We start from the raw sequence: 19,205 nt of genomic DNA, 5'->3' as shown, positions 1-19,205 counted from the left end.
TTTTAGAAGGTGAGGAACTTTTTGTTCAAATAAACTCTTAAACAGAAATTAAATGTTTAAAACGTAAAAAGTGGAACTTTATGTTATATGTTTTTTAACTATGTGGGCAGTGGAACTTCCAGTTGAAATGACGAGGGTAGGGGTAAGACTAGAACTCTACCCCTCTAAATCAGAAATTTCTAGAATTTTTAAAAAGAAATCACTACTTTATCATCTCATGTTGTCCAAATTGTTTATTAAGTAATATAACCCTGTACTTATTTTTACCTCACATTCACGTCCAGTCTAAGATCATGCCAAGCAAATTTAATCGATGTTCCTATCTCTTGGAAAGTCAAAATCATTAAAACTATGGTACCATAGAGATCTGCCTGACGGATGTGGATTTAATTACCTTTTTATACCTCAGTGGCACAGGCATCTATAATATTTTAGTGCTTTCCAGTGTTTCTGTCTGTACTGAATAAGCGGCCAAGAAGATCAAGCTCTGACATATTGCACTAGAGGCAATATGGGATGAATCCCTGTCTTCTCATTTCTTCATAGGGGATGACTTAACCTGATGGATCTCTTAGTAATCAGCAGGGTAAGAAAGGAGCAGCATGGGGGCTCCATTACCTAAAGGGACTGCCTCATTTAAAGAAAGGCTTTTCGTCATTAAACACCTATCTTTCAAGAAGTAAACAACTGGAGATTTAGAGAAAGGAGTGTTTCCTGGTCCACTGAGGTAACTGACTGACTGTTGAGTACAAATGCCAGTAGTTTAAGTAAAACCAAACCTCAAGGATTAAATGGAAGAGTATCCTTAACTTTAATAAATCTTTTGAATGTTCAGACCCTGCACTTCATAACTCAAAATTTCTCCTATTTTTATGTTCACATTTCACTCTAAAAAGGCAGAGTGGAGAAAATTTACAAATAAAGAAAACATATATTTGCATTCAGAATTTTTTTCCTTTCAGGTTCCAAGGTTTGAGCTCAAATACTCTGGCTAAAGAAAGAACATTCAGGCAGTTTTCACACCAGCGGTTGATACTGGTATTTTTTTTAAGGAGGTGAGGGAGGCTGCGAGGATTGGTGGAGAGGAAGAATGTGCATCACTGTTTCTAGAAGCCTTGACTTCCTATTAATAAGAAAAAAGGACAGGTAAAAAGAAGGGAGAAGCATACATTTGTGCTAATCTTCTTTCTCCACCTTGGATCCCCAGAAGGTGGAAAAAAGCTGAGGTTCCTTTGATTTTAGTCCCTTGTCTATCCAGGTAAAGACAAGTTAATTTACCTCAGGAAAAAAATCCTATTGTTTCAAAGCGAGAATGAAAAAAAATGTATAAAATGGAAAAGCGATGAGAAATTAAGCAGAAAAATCTCTTATTTTTTTTAATTTTCAAAATGTGAGTTGTAGAGGGGAGTGAGTATAGGGAAATAGAAGTAAATCATCTTAAAATAACTAAGTTTATATTTATGCCAAATAAGAGAGGAGAGGGGAGAGAGGGAGAGGGAAGGAGAGAGGTTACAGGCATGAATAAAACAAATGAACTAAAGTAGAAATATGGCAAGGTGGAAAGGGGTCCTGTTTTCTATTCCTGCTTCTGCCACTAACTCCATGTGGCTTGCCTTAGGCAAGTGTCTTAACCTCCCCATGCCTCAGTCCTTAACCCCTACAAAATGAGGGGATTGTACTACATTTTCTAAAGTCCCTTCTAACTCTAATAACTCAAAATGCGTAAAATAATATTGTACATGTTATGGGCTGAATTGTATCTCCCCAAATTTACATTTTGAAGCTGCAGCCCCCAGTACCCTACTCGGAGATAGGTCCTTTATAGGGATAATTAAGTTCTTAAAATGAGGCTGTCGGGGTAGGCCATATCCAATACGACTGGTGTCTTTATGAAAAGAGGACATTAGGACACATGGGAGGACACTAAGAATGCGTGCACAGAGGAAAAGACTGTGTGAACAGACAGCAAGACCATGGCCATCTGCAATTCAAGGAAAGAGGACTCAAAAGAAACCAACCTGGTTTACATCCTGATCTCAGACTTCCAAACTCTAAAATTGTTAGCAAATAAACCTCTGTTGTTTAAGCAACCCAGTGTGTGGTGTTTTCTATGGCAGCCATAGCAGACTAATACACTGCATCATTTGAGTAAAAATCAAATAATTTATTTCAAAGGGAATGAACTTTCACATCTTCGCTAATAAATTGTACTCAGGATGATTATGCTGGAGGTTCAGATTTCCTGGCTTTGCATTTCAGAACTTGTAAGCTTCCCAAACTAGCCACAGAACAAATCATAACTGCTGTTATAGAAAGTCATAACCTATAAGTCAAATGTCAAGGGGATTGGAACTTTAGAGCACAATGAAGAGAAACTAGGTGAGAATAGTTTATCAGAACAAAACTTAAATAATGTAAAGTCTTTTATTTTTACGCTTTTAACTTAACTTCTAACTAAAACGGTATTTTTTTTTTTTGGTTTTAGGATGGTGTTAATGTGTCTAAAATCAGGGTTTGATATCTTGGTCTGCCAATCAGTTTGTTCTTCAATGGCTTTAGACTGGGGCAGAAAGATGATAAGGTGTGTGCATCAGTATGTGTATTTGTAGGTCAGGGAAAGGTACAAAGAAGGGGTAGAAAGAAGAGGGCTATAGATGGCTCAGTACAAATCTGTTTTCACCACTGGAAACTAAACTTAAAGGACCCCCAACAAAATAGCGGTGGTAGTGGAACAGATTTTCTCTGCTGGAAGCTAGTGTTACTGACACCTTTGTGGTACAATCAGACTTCAAAGTGGCTGGCTAATTTCATTCAGAATCATTCCGCAAAAACAGAATCTCATGAACTTGGAACTGGAGGGAAACTTAGAAGCCATCTGGTGCATATGTGATTTTATGTATTTCTATTCTGTATTAAATTTATTTCTAGTCTAATCTTTATTATCTCTTTTCTTCTGCTAACTTTGGGATTAGTTTGTTCTTTTTCTAATTCCTTGAGATGTAAAGTTACATTATTTAAGATCTTTCTCAATGTAGGAATTTATCATGATAAACTTCCATGTTAGCACTGTTTTTGCTGTATCCCATAAGTTTTGGTATGTTGTGTTTTCATTTTCACTTGTTTCAAAATTATCATAAAGATCATATATGAAAATTCCACAGCTAACATGATATTCAATGGTGAAAACCTGAAAGATTTTCCTTCAAGATCAGGAACAAAGTAAGGATGTCCACTCTCATCATTTCTATTAAACATAATACTTGAAGTCCTAGCCAAAGCAATTAGGCAAAAAATAAATGAACATAAATGAAAGATATCCAAATTGGAAAGGAAGAAGTAAAATTATGTTTTTAGATGACATGTTCTTTTAAGTAGAAAACTAAAGAATCCACAAACACACAAAAAAAACCTGTTAGATAAAACACACACATTCAGTAAAGTTGCAGGATATAAAATGAACATACAAAAATCAGTTGTTTTTCTGCAGATTTACCAGCTACCTGACAAGGAAATAATGAAAACAATGCCATTTACAATAGCTCAAGAACAAAATTCTTAGCAATAAACAAACAAAGAGGTGAAAGACTTTTATGCTGAAAACTATAAAACATTGATGAAAAAATTAAAGACACAAATAAATGGAAAGTTAGTCTATGTTCATAGATTGGAAGATTTAATATTGATAAAATGTCTGTACTACCCAAAGGAATCTACAGGTTCAATGCAATTGAAATCAAAATCTCAATGTTATTTCTTTGTACAGAAGTAGAAAAAAAATCCTAAAATTCATATGGAACCACAAGGACTCCAAACAGCCAAAGTAATCTTGAGAAAGAAGAACAAAGATGAAAGCATCATATTTTCTAATTTCAAAAAATATTACAGTCTACAGCCATACCACCTTGAACGTGCCCAATCTCATCTGATCTTGGAAGCTAAGCAGGATTAGGCCTGGTTAGTACTTGGATGGGAGACCACCTTGGAATACCAGGTGCTATAGGCATTAAAAAATATTACAAAGCTACAGTGATTTAAACGTTATCATACTGGCATGAAAACAGGAACATAGACTAATGGAATAGAACAGAATGCTCAGAATTAAACCCATGTATGGATGGTCAACTTATCTTTGACAAGGGTGCTAAGAATACACAATGGGGAAAGGAGAGTCTCTTCGATAAATGGTACTGGGAAACTAGATGTTCACATGCAGAAGAATGAAATTGGACCCTTATACCATACACAAAGATCAACTGAAAATGGATTAAAGACTTAAACATAAGACCTGAAACTTTAAAACTCCTAGAAGAAAACATAGGGACAAAGCTCCATGACATTGGCCTAAAGCAATGCTTTCTTGGATATAATACCAAAGGCATAAGCATCAAAAGCAAAAATAGATAAATGGGACTACATCAGGTTAAATGGCTCTGCATAGTAAAGGAAACAACGGAGTGAAACACAACATACAAAATGGGTGAAAGTATTTGCAAATCATGTCCTTTATAAGGGATTAATATGCATAATACATAAGGAACTCTTTCAATGCAATAGCGAAAACACAACCCAATTTAAAAATGAGTACAGGAGGGGGAGAGGTGGTAGGTGGAGTAAAAGGGGTCAAATATGTGGTGAAAGAAAGAAATCTAACTATGGGCGGTGAGCACACAATGTAATATATATGCCTTACTGTTGAACTGTACACCTGAAACTTACTAGATTTCATTAACCAATATCACCGTAAAAATAAATAAATGAAAAATAACAAAAAAAAGAAAAAAAAGAAAAGAAAATGGGAGGCATATTAAAAAAATAAAATGGCAAAGGACTCGAACAGACATTTCTCTAAAGAAATACAAATGACCAATAGGTAAATGCAAAGATGCTCAACATCACTAATCATCAGGGAAATGCAGATCAAAACCACATTAAGATGTCATCTCACACCTGCTAAGATGGCTATATCAGAAAAAAATATGAGGTAATAAGCGTTGACAAGAATATGGAGAAACTGGAACCCTGTACACTGTTGGTGGGCATGTAAAATGGTACAGATGCTATGGAAAACAGTATGGTGGCTCCTCGAAAAATTAAAAATAGAATTACCATATGACCCAGAAATCCCACTTGTGTGTGTATATCCAGAATTGAAATCACAATCTTGAAGAGATAGCTGCCACTCCATTGTCACTGTAATATTACAACAGCCAAAGTGTGAAAACAACCTAAATGCCCATAAACAGATAAATGTATAAGAAAACTATGAAATATAGATTCAATGGAATAATATTCAGCCTTAAAAAAAGAAATCCTGCCATATGGGACATCATGAATGAACCTGGGGGACATTATATGAAGTGAAATAAGCCAGTTACAGAAGGACAAATACTGCATGATTCCACTTATACAAGGTATCTAAAATAGTCAAACTCATAGAATCGGAAAGTGGTATATTGTTTTCCAGGGGCTGGTGGGAGGGGGAAAATGGGGAGTTGCTTTCCAATGGGTAAAAAATTTCAGTTATATAAGATAATTAAGTTCTAGTGATCTGCTGTGAAACATGATGCCTACAGATAACAATACTGTATTAAAAATTTGTTAAGAGGGTAGATCTCCTATAAAATGTTCTGAATCACAATTTAAAAAAACAAGTAGCCAAAAATACATAGTAAAAAAGTATTATAGAAGTATGTTGAGCTGTTAATTAATGATATATATGTATATATATAATGTTATATTTATACATGTACATAATGCTAAATAATATCTATATATTACTGCTCCAGATTTTGCGATGTTTTGGTGTCAGCTTCTAAAAATTTGTAATTTTTTGTAATTTCTCATTCTAAATAAATATTCATTTTTGTACCCCCGAAAGTTTGTAGCCTAATTGAGGAAGTCAGACATGTAAAGAAATGATTCGATAAAGATTTTACAGGTACTAAGATGGAAGTTTGTATAGGGTGTAGTAGAGGTCTAGATGGTAGGGGAGTGGTCAGGAAAAGCTTCAACTTGGAAACACTACTTGCTCAGAACCTTTATGGGGTGGGATGGTTGGGTGGGGAAGGGCATTCTAATTAAAAAGAGGATCCTGCGCCATGGCATGGATGCATGAAATAACATGGTTCAGCTAGAAAATTGCAATTTGATGTGTCTAGAGAATACAAAGGGAATCTTCCATAGGTGAGTCTGGAAGGTTAGGCAGGGACCAGATAATTGAAGGCTTTGGGTGCCATACTAAAGACTAGATTTTTATTACTTAAGCAATGGGAGTCATGAAAGCATTTTAAGCAGGATTAAACATGATTCCCCCCATAATGACAGTTGAAAAAATGTTTTAGAGGCAGATTAGACTGTAGGCAGGGAAAAAGTTAATCTTGATGAACTAAGAAACTCTGAAATAAGGCAGCAACAGTTAAGTATGAAAGTAGAGCATCAACTCAAGATGCTCTAGAGCTAGACTGATAGGACTTGTTTTCTGATTGAATTAAGTGAGTCAGAGAAAGGGAAGAGCTAAGGTTGACTCTTAGGTTTCTGGGTTAGATACATAGCCTCTGAACCAAAAAGAATTTCAGAAGATGACAGGAGCTCAAGCCTTTCATACTCCTTTGGATCCTGTAGAAGGGTACAAAGTACCTTCTGAAGTAGATCAACTTTACTAACAAGCTACAGCAGTGCTGTATCTTGTTATCTTGTCCTTCAGAATATAAGGCTACATCCATATGTGTGGAATCATCAGACCAAGGCACCGACCATCTGTTTTCTAGGATTGTCTAAACAACCAATGGGACTCATGACATGATGGGTTCAGCCACAGCAATTAATATTGATTATAAAGATGGCAAAAATAAGCAGTCTGGCCATGACTGTCATGAATCAGTATGCAGGTCAAGTATAGATATAGCCTCAATCACACGCCCACATCATTAGTCATTATTTACTGCAAATTACGAACACATTTACAAACAAGGGATGAACAACACATACTATTTAAAGTTGTGTAATGTCCCAGTACATCTGCCTACATATAATATTTATTTTGACATTGGCTATCTCTTTAAGAAACTAAATTTGTGGCATTCCTTACCAGTTATCACCAACAGTTGTCTCTACAAAGGTCAAAGTGTTGCTACAACTACTTAATCATTCATTCATTTCTTCAGTACTAGAAAAGTCCTAAAAGAAAGGTCTCTAACATCAAGGAATCTTGGCTAGCTTGTAAAAGAAGACACCTACTGGTGGGAAGCTAAACAAAGACAGAGTTAAACAACAAAACAGTGCTATGGTACCAGACAGTCTGTATGTTAGGTATCAAGTAAGAGCTATAGATTAGAAATACTAAGAGTTCACAGGAGGGAGAAATCCTTGTGGCCTTGAATGGTAATAGTAAGTTTCATGGAGGAGGTGGGAACTGCTGTGGCACTTGAATAATGGAAAAGATTTGGGCAGGAAAGGAGGGTAGTATATAAAAATTCGATGCTATGAATAAAGCACTGAGGAGTAAGTGATATGTTTCGGAGACCATCATGCTTGGCTAGTCGACACACTACAAAGGAATGACACATTGCCACTCCTTCGTATCACAAATATTTAAGATTTTTTAAAGTGTCAATAGGATGTTCAAAGGCTTAAGTAAATTTAGCACTGCAAATAAATAATTCAAATCAAAGGCAAGATTCCCAAAGCTTTACATCATCATTGTTCACAGAGTAACTATGCCTTTGAAAAATGATTAGAAACAATTGTTCTCCTTGAATTTCGGAACTCCACTACCAGAAAAGATGGAAATAATATGTACAAATTTAGATGTCTATAAGTGAAGGTTAGTGTGTCTTCACAGTTCACCAAGTTCCTAACATGCTTAAATTACTTAGATGCAAAAGAAGGTGTGTGGGCCCTTTTCCCAGAAGGATGTACTAGTTCCATTTACTGTACATAAAATGACTTTTTCCAGCTAGTTGTGCATGTACATGTCACCTGTCCTTATTTTCCCAAAAGGCCAGGAAGGGGGAAAAAGATAAATTCAAAGAATGAGTAATGGAAGAGGAAAAAAAGCACACACAGGATTTCATTATACAAACAGGAAACTTCTGTGTATGTATGTGTATGCATGTGTCTGTGTGTGTGTATGTGTGGGCACATGCTTCCACTTTGTTTTATCTTTCACTGCCTCTTCTCTCCCTCTCTTTCTCTCATATTATTTCTTTTTGTTTTGCTTTCTTTAGCTCAATTCTACATATATGCTTTGTGTGCATTATATCATGCTATATTACACTATACGCATGTTAAAGAGTATGAAAAAAATCTCTACCCTTCAGTGGATTATAAACTAAGCAATACTTATCATTTAAACCACAATAAAATATGATAGATGAAATGCCAAAATGAGTGCCACTGACAAATCAAAATAGGAAGAGAGTTCAACAGTCCTTTAGAGGAAGGTAAAATTACTGTGGACTGGGAGTCACATATGATAGCTTCAGCAAGGCAAGATTTCAGCATCTAGATTTTAGAGCTAGATTCAGAGGTTCTCATTCTCAGTTGTGCCTAAGAATTATACATGAAACATTTGTTAAAATGCATATTGTTGTTGTCCATCCCCAGAAAGTTTAACTCAGTAAGTCCAGAGCAGGGCTCAGAACTCTGCATATTTAACAATTCTCAATTATTCCAATGCAGAAGTTTCTCGGGATATACTTTGTAAAACACTGAGTAACAGCATGGAGAATAAAGAGGATTTCAATAGGTTTGATGGGCATTCCAGAGAAAGGATAAAACTGGGATTCCATGAAGGACAGTAGAAAGTAAGTGAGGTTGCTGGGAGCAAAGTAATAGGAGGAATGGTAGCAAATAAAGATTAAAAAAAGGTAGTGGGAAGAAAAATTATGAAGTATCTTAACTGTCATGCCAGAAAGTTTACATGTGACCCTATAAATGGTGTAGAGCTAGTGATTTATTTATGAGGACCTTTCAGTAAAGGGAATTGACTACACTGATCCACACATTCTAACAATAATGCCAACGCCAAAATAACAAGTACTGGACGATAGACTCCCAAAGGCTTGCCGGTCGATCAATGCAAAATCACAATCAAATTTCAACTGGCCTGAGGTAAAATGAAGATAAGACAATGTGCTGATAGTTTTGTGAGGCTACAGTTCACTTTTTAATATTAAAATGTTCTTTTATATTAAACTAAATATCCTTTGCAAAATAAAAAGTAGGCAACTGAGCATATGAAAAGATGTTTAACATCATTAGCCATTAGAGAAATATAAAATAAAATCGCTATGAATATACAACCACAAGTTTGGTTAATACGATTATATAATTTTCAGGTGTTCATTATCATTTGACATCTGTATATTCTATTGTGTTCACCATCCAAAGTCCAGTTGCCTTCAGCTACCATATGCTTGATCCCCTTTACCCACTTCACACTCCTCCTATCCCCCTATAGTTGACCCCCTTAACCCCATCTACCTCCCCCCTCCTCCCCTACCCCTCTAGTAACCACTAGTCTATAGTCTATGTCCATGAGTCTGTGTTTGTTTGTCCTGTTCATTTGGTGCTTTTAGGTGTATATCACATATTTAAGTGATATCATGTAATTTTCAACTTTTTCTGTCTGGCTTCTTTTGCTTAGCATGATTATCTCGAGGTCCATCCATGTTGTCACAAATGTCAGTATTTCATCTCTTCTTATGGCTGAGTAATATCCCATTGTATATATGTACCACAGCTTCTTTAACCAATCATGTATAGTATGATGCTTCGGTTGCTTCCACGTGCAAGAGAGTTTTTTGAGTGATAGAACTGTTCCGTATCCTGACTATGGTAGTAGTTGAATGAATCTATATATGTATTAAAACTCATTGAATGGTACAACTCTGCTAAATAAGTAAAATTTAACTATATATTAATTTAAAATTTTAAATAGTAGGCATTCATTTATCAGTTCCCCCAATATTTTGGAAACCATGCTTGTCCAATGTCTGGTACATATAGCATAGGCCACTAACAGGCAGGTATCCTTAAGAATCTTTTTCACTGGTGCTAGAAAGGGACTTGCTTTACATCTGTCTTGGATATTTTAATATGCACCAATAATTCTTACCACAACCCTGGGTTCCACTTCATTTTCCAAATTCCATACACATGACTTATTCCACTGGGTGACTGTCATCTCAATCAATTGTTCAAAAACATCCAGTACTCTACTCTCATTAACATCTGAACAAGCTACTTAAGTCTCCACCACTCTCACATACTGAAAAGTGTCTGCTCTCTTCTTTCAATTTTGCAGTGAAGATTATCGGGTAAGAGTGAGGGAGCAACACAGCTTAGGGTTTGTAACTATGGGTTGCAAAGCACATCTTTTCCTGGAATCTGAAGAGACCAAGATTTCCTTTCAGTAGTTCTCAGGAATTAGACAAATGTTTCTGAGGATTTCCCATAGCCCAGAATCTCCCAAATATTCCTGGGAGTTATATATTTGGTAATATGAGAACAAACCTATATTCCTTTTCAATACAAACAAGTCAAGTGGGTGGGGGGAGACATGCATTTTTGTTGTGTTTGCTAACACAGGCAGTCCCTTCTCAACTTTTTTTTTCTTTTTGGTGACTGATGGAATTAATAACAAACAATATCACACAAAAAAGTAGAACTTTCATGAGTTATATTTCCCTTTAGCCCTCTGTTTTAAAAAATAACTGTTTAAAAACTGTTTACTTGAAAATTTTCCTTGAGCTTGGCCACTGGTTAACCAGACCATGTTTGAATTTCACAAACACTGACTCCAGAATTAGTTATCTATTGCTGCTTCGCCAATGAACCTAAAACTTAAGCGTCCTAAAACAATCAATATTTATTACCTTATACAGTTTCTGGGATCAGAAATTTAGGAGCAGCGTAGATAAGCAGTTCTGGCCTTATATCTCTCATAAAGTTGTAATCAAGATGTCAGCTGGGGCTGCATACATCTGAAGACTTAACTGGAGCTGGATGATTCTTAAAAGATGGTGCACCCACATGGCTATTGGAAGAAGACTTCAGCTATTTTCTGGCTATTTATAGGAGGCTTCAATCCTGGTCTCTCCCTAGAATGCTTGAGTGCCATCATGGCGTGGTATTGGCTTCCTCCAGAACAAGTGTCCAAGAGGCAGCCAGGTGTAAGTCTCAACGTTTTTTTATGATCTAGTCATACTCCATCATTTACACAATGCCCTACACAGATCTGCCCTATTCATGTGGGAAGGAACAACAAGGGCATGAAAACACTAAGACATTGGGATAATTAGGGGACATCTTAGAGACTGGCTATGACCACTCCACGTCAAGGAAAGAATTTTATAACTTCTCAAGCTCATAGATTTTATCAAGGCCAAAGGCTAACCAATTAACCCTGGCAAAAGAAGGCTAACACAGAAATGATACCTAAGGTGGCTAATTGTTCTTTCCCATTAAGATGTCAAGTATTTGACAGATAAAGCCTTGTAGAGGTAAGGCTGAAGCTATAATTAGGATCTGGGAGACAAAGGCATGTCAAAAAGGAAAATGAAGAATAATATCCTGAAAATCCACAAATGAACAGAGACCAATTTCACTGATTTTCCAATTAGCCAAATGTATGAAAAATGTATCCAAGATTCAGACAGATCTCTGTGTTAAAAGACTATCACTGAGACCAACTGTAACAAAACTAGATGTGAAGTTATCCACAAACTACCATATAAGCAAAGTCTGTTTCAAATTAAAGTAAAATGAAAATGTTTTTTCCTCTTTAATTGTGTTTGAACTAGAGCTACTCTAACATATGAACATGGCTGAATATGTCTGGAGTTTCTAGAAGAACTATAGTTGAATATATTCTGTGTGCTATTTTATGAGTCCCATGAAAAGCCAAGTTTATGAGGTTACCAACTGGTGATAATTACTTATTTTCCTTTCCCTAATTTCCTTCTTCTTCACTCATCAAGACTTTAATTACACATTCCACAAGAATTACATTTAAGCTTGAAGAGGAGAAACATACTTATGCTAAGGTCACTCCTGGGAAACTAGAAGTGGAACTAGGATGTAGCAGATGTCAATTATGTCAGGTGGCAATGGGAAAGAACTCACTCATTGCTCACTACTATGACAGGTTTCATCATCCTCATTTCATGCCATTTTTATATAGGACTGAATGAATTGTGCTTGTGACACTTTGGAGACAAAATCAGATGTGGGGTGTTCTAAACAAATGTCTACAGAGGGAAAACATATGCAAGTAGTGGCCAAAGTAGCAGAGATCCAACCAAAAACTATTGAGAGAAGGGGCCCTGCATTGTAAAATTTGTTTTGCCCAGTCTTGAAGGAATGGGCTTGTCACAATGTGGTAGGCTGATAAATTTTTTCCAATGTATTTCAAGGCTGAGGTATAAGGGACAGACACACAACTTCTAAGAGTGCTGGGTAGCTGTGCCAAAGCAGAGAAACCTCACCATGTTTGGGAGCATAACTCTGTACCAGAAATTCAGACACCTTGATTTTTACTAGCAGATCAAGAGCAGCCTTAGAGAAGATCCTTTATTTCCCATCATTTATATAAAAGGAGCTAATCCAAAGTCCATTTGGATTTTTCAGAAGTCAAAAAATAGTGATCCCAATCAATAAGTGTTTTCAGAGTCTATCTTCCAAAGACATGGGGATATTTGATTTTCTCTTATCCTCTCCTAAATTTCCCAACTCAGTTGGGTCAAAATTGGTCCAGAGCTCTGTTCTTGATGCCTACAAACCATAAAGGTTACAAATTCACTCTAAGCTACATTTCTTTCTCATTATATTTTTCTTCTCCCTTCCCCTTTTTACGGGTGTTACCTCATTTATACTCTCATTTTAATGAAGTCTTGAAAATTCTATTCCATATCTATGACACTTTACAGTTTATGAAGTACATCTATGAGGCAAGCAGGGCAAGTCTTATCATACCCATTTCACATATAAAGCAACTGACTTACCCAGCTAATGCAGAGCAAAGTTGTGATGAAAAAAATCTCATCTCTTAACTCTAAATCTAGTGTGCTTTCCACACTACTGCACTGACTAAGAAATATTTTAGATAATAAAATAAAAGGTATAGTAAATACTGCTCAAGATGGAAATGGTCAAATAGAAGAGAATAAGGACAACCTGTTAAGATTCAAGTCTCTGTAAAAGAGTGAAATTAGCAAGTTTGGAATGTTGAAGGATTGCTGCGGTGGTTTAATGGAGGTTATATCTTAATTTTTTTTTTTTTTAGAGAAAACTGTATTTTTTGTTCATTTATATTTACCAAATGTAGTTTACTAATTCATAAGCTCCTTTAAGGCACTTTCTTCATTAGATGTACTTTTGTATACCACACCTTATAATCTCTTGCCTTAAACAAGATAAATGCTTAGTTAACAAGTTGTTCAAAGAAATGAATTCAGTTTATATAGTAGATGGTAAAAATAGTTTTCTTTTTTCTCAAAGTCACAGAAGCTGAATGACAATACTGAAAGAGTCCTGAAGAAAAGCTATTTTTTCCATTACTTTCAGGTGGGACTATACTCAGCCTAGGCCAGACTAAAAATCAATCATCCAGATCCCTTGTTACTAAGAGCTCTCCTGGGTAGAAGATGCTGTAAACCCTGTTTGTCACAAATTGATTGCTTTTAAAACATTAATTTCCAAAAGTTTATTTCTATAATTCTTTAATTTATAATTTACAATCTGTATTGCTTATTCAGTTTCAAAGTCTACAAAGTAGAATTATTCTGCCTGAAGAAGAAAATAAATTACCTTAGTGCATCTCCAATAATTCTGTATCCCAGCTCTCCTAACCCTTACCAACTTCTCAATATCCCTGAAGGCAAAATTTGGAGCACAAACCTTGGCACTTTAGTAAAGATTTTTGAAATTTTTGTTTCTGTTCTCTAGCACTATTCTCCACAGTGATAAGGCTAAACCACCGACTTTTTTTTGTCAACTGGACTCCTAGATACATTGTTTTGTACATTCTTTTTTGACATTTTGCTCATTTCATTCATTCATCCATTCAACAAATATTTATTGGGCTCTTACTATATGCCAGGCACTGTTCTATGTTCTGAAAACACAAAAGTAAATAAGATAAGTAGAGATCCTGCTTTCATTCTAGTAGGGGAATGACTGATAGACAATAAACTAGGAAATTAATTAAACAAAATAATATCTGTGAAGGAAATAAACAGAAAAGAATGGGTTAGGAAACCTCTCTTAGGAGTGATGTCTCTTGCCAGCCATGCATAAGCTTGTTGAAGAGTTTTCCAGGCAGAAGGAAGAGCATGTTCAAAGCTTGAATTAGGAACAAGCTTGGTGAGATTGAGGGGAAAAAAATAAGAAGCCACTATAGCTGGAGCACAGTTAAATTCAGAGCGGCATAGCACCATATATAATTATAGAGGTAGGAAGGAACTTATAGTTGATGCCAGAGAGTAGCTATTGAAGAGTTTTAGGGAATGATAAATAAACACAGCAGGTTAAATGTCACCACATCTCCTTTATTTTCTCCAACAATTGTTAACATACTGTAGTAGAGTTTGGCAAACAATGGTAGAGAGAGTTGGTGGTCCATTCTAACTCTTAAATCTTTTTGGGCTCATAACCAATTTGTTCACATATTGCTTCCTAACTCTAGCTGATAATGCCCACTTTCACCACTTTTATTCAATATAGTATTGGAAGTCCTAGCCACAGCAATCAGATGAGAAAAAGAAATAAAAGACATCCAAATTAGAAAGGAAGAAGTAAAACTGCCATTACTTGCTGATGACATATTGTATATAGAGAACCTTACAGACTCACTGAAAACTGTTAGAACTTATAAATGAATCACTAAAGTAGCAGGACATAAAATTAATATTCAGAAATCGGTTGCATTTTATACTGCAATAATCAACTGTCAGAAAGAGAAATTAAGGAAACAATCCCATTTACAATCTAATAAAAACTTAAATATCTAGGAATAAATTTAACCAAGAGGTAAAAGACCTGTACTTGGAAAATTATAGGATGTTAAGGAAAACTGAAAAAGATAAAATAAATAAAAGCATACACTACTGGTAGATAAAAAAAGAATTAATATAGTTAAAATGGCCATACTACCCAAAGCAATCTACAGATTCAATGTAATTTCTATCAAAATACTAGTGGTATTTTTCACAGAACTAGAGCAAATAATCCTATAATTTATATGAAACCACAAAAGACCCCGAATAACCAAAGCAATCTTGAGAAAGAAGAAAGTTGAAGGTATCACACTTCTTAATTCCAAACTATACAAGACTACAGTAATCAAAACAGCAAGCTGTGTTCTGTCATAAAAACAGACATATCAATCAATGGAACAGAATAGGGAGCCCAGAAATAAACCCATTCCTATATGGTCAATTATTCTATGACAAAGAAGACAAGAACATACAATGGGGTAAAGACAATCTATTCAATAAATGGTGCTGAGAAAACTGGTCAGATACATGCAAAAAAATGAAACTGGACTACCTTCCTATATCATATACAAGAATAAACTCAAAATGGATTAAAGATTTAAATGTAAGACCCAAAACCATAAAACTCCTAGAAGAAAACATAGGCAATAAACTCTCTGACATTGCTCTTAGTAATATTTGTTTATATACCTTCTCAGGAAATGGAAACAAAATAAAAAATAAATAAATGGAACTACATCAAACTAAAAAGTTTTTGGACATCAAAAAAATAATCGAGAAAATGAAAAGACAGCCTACTAATTGGGAGAAGACATTCGCCAATGGCACATCTGATAAGGGTTAATATCCCAAATTTACAAAGAAGTCACACAACTTAACACCAAAAAAAAAAACCCAAATCAAACAATCCAATTAAAAAATGGGCAGAGGACCTTAATAGACATTTGTCCAAAGAGGATATACAGCTAGCCAAGAGACATATAAAAAGATGTCCAATGTCACTAATCATCAGAGAAATGCAAATTAAAACCACAATGAGATATCATCTCACATCTATCATACTAGTTTGCATCAATAAATCAAAAAACAACAAGTGTTGTTGGTGAGGATGTGGAGAAAAGGGAACCCTTATGCATTGTTAGTGGGATTGAAAATTGGTATAGCCACTGTGGAAAACAGTTTGGAGGTGTCTCAAAAAATTAAAAATAGAACTACCTTTAGAACCAGGAATGCACTTGCATTTATCCAAAGAAAACCAAAACACTAACTGTAAAAGATATTTGCAGCCCTATGTTCAGTGCAGTGTTATTTACAATAGCCAAGATATGGAAGCAACTTAAATACCCATAAAAAGAGGATTGGATAAAGAAGTTGTGGTACATATATACAATGAAATACTACTCAGTCATAAAAAAATGAAATCTTATCACTTGCAACAATATGGATGGACCTAGAAGTTATTATGCTGAGTGAAATAAGTCAGGCAGAGAAAGACAAATACCATAAGATTTCACTTATCTAAAGAACAAAATAAACTAACAAAACAGAAAGAGACTCACAGATACCGAGAACAAAGTGATGGTTGCCACACGGAAGAGGGTTGGGGGACCGGGAGTAAAGGTGAAGGGATTAAGCAGTACAAATTGGCAGTTACAAAATAGTCACAGGGATGTGAAGTACAGCATAGGGAATATAGTCAATAATGTGTAATAACTACGTAAGGTACCAGTGGGTACTAGTCTTATTGGGGGATCACTTTGTAAGTTTGATAAATGTCTCACCACTATGCTGTATACTTGAAACTAATATAATATTGAATGTCAACTGTAACTGAAAAAATAAAATAAAAAAATAATATGGGTACAAGTGTTTTCTAACCATTTATAGTACTGGACTTAATTTTTTTCACTGTGGATACTCAAGAAATTAAACTAATACAATTCCATTTTGAAAATGAAGAAATCTGGATTGGCAAAAACTTAAGGCTAATGAGAATACTGAGAATCTGAAAGTCAGTCTGAAAGAAATAATAAATTGAGGGCCAAACCTGAGAGAGAGAGAGAGAGAGAGAGAGAGAGAGAGAGAGAGAGAGAGAATGAATTTTTGAGGGCAAACAGAAATACGATGTGACAATCCTTTGGCAGTCAATTCGAAAGGTAGTATGCTATTTCAAAGGTAACCAATGCCTAACATGAAGGATGTTTGACCACCCAAAGTGAAAGACAGCATCTTCTAGAGTAGATGAAACAGATTTCCACTCAGAAGCTACATGCTTACTCAAAAAGAGCCTGTTCTTTACCATAGACTGTGAAGTTTAACATGAGGTGATATGTGCCTATCAAAAGTGAGAGGTCTTCCTTACTGTGTTAAGACCCTATGGCAGAGAAAGCAAACAGCGATTTCAAAGAGAGTCATCAAAGCACTCCAATATCTTTATAATGTCTGAAGTGTGTCACCGCTGTCAAGCTCTAAAATGGAAAAGCCAGCTTAAGATGAAATGGTAAGATCATACTGGGATCAGTTCCTAAGTTCCAAGGTCCCCCTGAAAACTTAACTTGAAGAACGCCATAAGGAATTCAAACAGCACTAGGTCCTACCAAATCACATTTCGAAAGTGTACAGTAAAAAGGGATAATTTCATAGATACCACTGATTCCCTTGGATGACCCCTTTGCTTTCAAAGATCTGCATTTCCTAGTGAATGGGTATCTCTATGACTATTCATAAATTACAATGGCAGGTATTTTGAATTGTAGGCATTGACTTTCAACTGAACTACTTGTCACATAGACTACTCTCTGTAGCATGTTATACAGTGAGTAGAAACAGGGATTTATTCATATGTACCTTGGAGAATAGATAGAGAATGTGGTGTTACAAAAAAAGCTGTGTTACAATTATACAAATGTTTACAACTCCATTTTTATTGTTTCTATGAGCTTTCATTTCACCGTGGTTTATGACTCTCTTAAGCAGTGCCAGGTAATTCAGCTAGTCTTTAATACAACGAAAAGTCATCACCCCATAGAACAATTTAAAAAATCTAAAATAAAAGCCAGAAGACAGGTTTTATGGCAGTAGCACAGGGTTGTGTGGCAGCACCATGGACTGAGATGTAACTCGAATTGTAGTGTTTGATTCAACTGTGCACTCACCTTTAGACTGTTAGCCAGACTTTATTTTTCCAGTTTGCTGATGAGATGCATCAGACACATTATCAGACTTGCTAAAGAAAAGATAAGGCAGGTTTCCAATTAGAGCATTAAGAGAATGACCTATCCAGCTAGTAGAATTTGGAAGATATTCTAAATCAGAATTTTCCAAACTGCTCTGAGCAAAACAAAAGTCTCATAGGATACTAATAGTTGACTCAAAATAAAAGGATTTCTCATCAAGTAAGTCTGGAAACAGTGGGTAAAATAAGGGTAAAGGACAGGTATTTTTATTACTTTTAATATGTTAACTTGTATTTTAAGTATCTAAGGGGAGAATAGAGTATGTGATGTTCCCCAAACTTCTTTAGCTATAAAATCAAAAATCTTTTATTCCTCTCAAGTCAAATTATTCATATTTTATGTTACACTAGGGTTCTGAAGAACCAAGTATGAGAAAAGCTGCTCTACAAACATATATATTCAAAGCTTCGGAACATTCTTCCAGAGGCTGGCATTTGGGAAACACTCTATTTCATCAAATACCTATTTTGCAACTTGATAATTTTGACAAGCTTATTTCATGTCAAACACTGTCCTGCTCACTATTTAAGCAAATTTTCATGATATACTTCAATGACACACTATCATTATCATACTTTTTATTTTTGAGTGGTTAAAAGTCACTTATGATTGTACACAAGTATCACCTTCCCTTGAATTCTTTCCTTCTTCCCTTCCTTTCTTTTGATTTTCAGAGGCAATCTCACATGGTATCCATGCAAATAATGTTTATGAAAGTTTAATATTTTGAGGTCTGGGCAGAATTGGGTTTGTTTTAGCATCTAGGATTTCTCATACTTGGAGCTTTAACAGCCATAATGATAGCATTTACAATGTGGCTAACTTGACTAATAAAGCATTACCTCCCCAGCACCTAGTATTCTGGCATTAAAAAAAAAACAAAAACCAAATTTTGCCAAACATTGCTTTGTGACTTTTGAAGTACCAAAAATCCAAGCCCCTGATTAGCAGGTGTAGACATGAATAGCTTTTT

The 19,205-nt window shown here is 35.4% G+C and overlaps 1 protein-coding gene and 1 pseudogene across 9 annotated transcripts in view; one reads left to right on the top strand and one right to left on the bottom strand.

The window, feature by feature from the left end:
* The window catches only part of EDA (ectodysplasin A), a 261,904-nt gene that overhangs the window by 108,690 nt on the left and 134,009 nt on the right, over positions 1-19,205 (bottom strand). The gene's annotated exons all lie outside the window — the stretch shown is intronic.
* On the top strand, positions 3,885-4,003 carry LOC118608548 (annotated as a pseudogene).

The sequence above is a fragment of the Rousettus aegyptiacus genome, unplaced genomic scaffold, assembly GCF_014176215.1.
Source record: "Rousettus aegyptiacus isolate mRouAeg1 unplaced genomic scaffold, mRouAeg1.p scaffold_m13_p_9, whole genome shotgun sequence".
NCBI lineage: Eukaryota > Metazoa > Chordata > Mammalia > Chiroptera > Pteropodidae > Rousettus > Rousettus aegyptiacus.
The sequence above is the reverse complement of the archived record's forward strand: the minus strand, read 5'-3'. Positions and strand labels throughout refer to the sequence as shown.